The sequence below is a fragment of the Podarcis muralis genome, chromosome 3 (assembly GCF_964188315.1).
Source record: "Podarcis muralis chromosome 3, rPodMur119.hap1.1, whole genome shotgun sequence".
NCBI lineage: Eukaryota > Metazoa > Chordata > Lepidosauria > Squamata > Lacertidae > Podarcis > Podarcis muralis.
Genome location: NC_135657.1, coordinates 2,903,716 through 2,905,461, shown reverse-complemented (window position 1 = coordinate 2,905,461; position 1,746 = coordinate 2,903,716).

Below are 1,746 nucleotides of genomic sequence, written 5' to 3'. Positions count from 1 at the left end.
TTTGGGGGTGGGTGGGAGGGAAGGGGGTGGGCATGGATGACTGGAGCCACACACCCCACAAAAATATATATAATGGTGCAGATGTTCTGTCATTGTCCTGCACTTGCAGTGTCCAATATGGAACCCAACTGATGGTGGTGGGCGGTCAGAATGGCAGAGTCGTATAAGGGGGGGGGGTGTCAAGGCAGGGTTGTGGGTGGGGGTGAAGAGGAAAGAGATGTAGACTCTGGTGACCCAGGCCGCTGAGAGCAAGCAGAGGGAGCGGAGTCACCTCTGGGGTGGGTGTTTTCCTGTGTGTTTTGCCATTAATGTCGATCACCACTGTGGAACGAAACATCCCCATTTCTGAGTTTCCTGCATAATCCTTCGTCCCTGTCGCTTAACTCCCAGGTGTTGCAAGCCTGATGCCATTTAACTGGAGGGACTGAAGAAATGAGCCTATGCTGCCAGTTCTCACAGTAGACCAGTATAAAGTAAGTAGCACACAAAACACTATAAAAACCATTCTATGTTCTAAATCTTATATTCATAATCCAAAAATTGAGAGAGCTATGTACAAGATCTACTACAGAAGCCACAAACAGAAAACGTATTCAAATTGTGTCCAAAAGGAAGATGCAGTCTTTAAATGTTCCTTTAGCCAGGCTCCTGTAGAGATCAACGAGGATAAGTTTGATCAAACTAAGTGTCTGTGATCTTCTACATAGCTCTCTCAATTTTTGGATTATTAATATAAGATTTAGAACATAGAATGGTTTTTTAGTGTTTTGTGTGCCACTCATGTGCTGCTTACTTTATACTGGTCGTTTAACTGGAGGTGGCTGTGGTTTTGAATGCACAGACCTTTGTTTTTAAATAATAATTTTCTAAAAAAATATTTTGCCAGAGATTTGCCGTTGTCAGATACAGGCAAAGTTCCCTTGTACCTTCCTGCCCTCCTTGAAATCTGAGCGGATGAGAGGAAACTTCCTAATTGCCGTATGAGTCCAGAAATTCTTGCAAGGTCACAGTCAAGCTGGGAATTCTTGAGGTGTACAGTTTGATGCCCTGCTCCTTGGGATGGTGATGTGAAACTGCTCTGGGCGAAGGGTGAGGCATCAAACTTTATGATGACTAAAAATACAATTAAGACCACCTGATTTGGATGGGACGCCTTCAAGAGAGAGATCAGGTCACCTCCTGGAGAAAGGACAAAAACGATGGGAGCAAAAATAGAGAGAGAAGTTGGTTTATAGGGGCCCTCCAACTTTAGAAGATAAAACCAGCAGAGCTGGTATTAAAGACAGATAAGAATTTTGGGGTGTGGAGGAAGACATGCTTAAGCAAATCCTCCAAGTTAAAAATCCCTTGTAAATTCAGATTGATATCCTCTCTCCAGTTGCAGTTCCCTTCCCAGTTAAGAGAGCTGTTTGGTTTAAAGATTTTAAGGGGGGCACGGGGCAGCTGGAATGGATTTGGCCTGGTTATTTCCTTTAGAAATTGTCTTCAAGACAGGGTTAAATTGCCCGCAAATGCATGTTGTTGTTGTTGTTGCTGTTGCTGTTGTTGTTGTTTTAAATTGTGACACACTGTTTTGATTGTAGAAAATCAGCTCTGGGAAGGGATGACTTAGAGCCAAGAAATGGTGAGGGTTTGTGTGTGTGTGTGTGTGTGTGCGTGTGTGCTTGTGTGTTCTGTGTTTAACCCTTTCACTGCTTACCATTTCCCGCTCCAAACTGTCCCTGCACTGTCTCCCCTTTTCCCGTC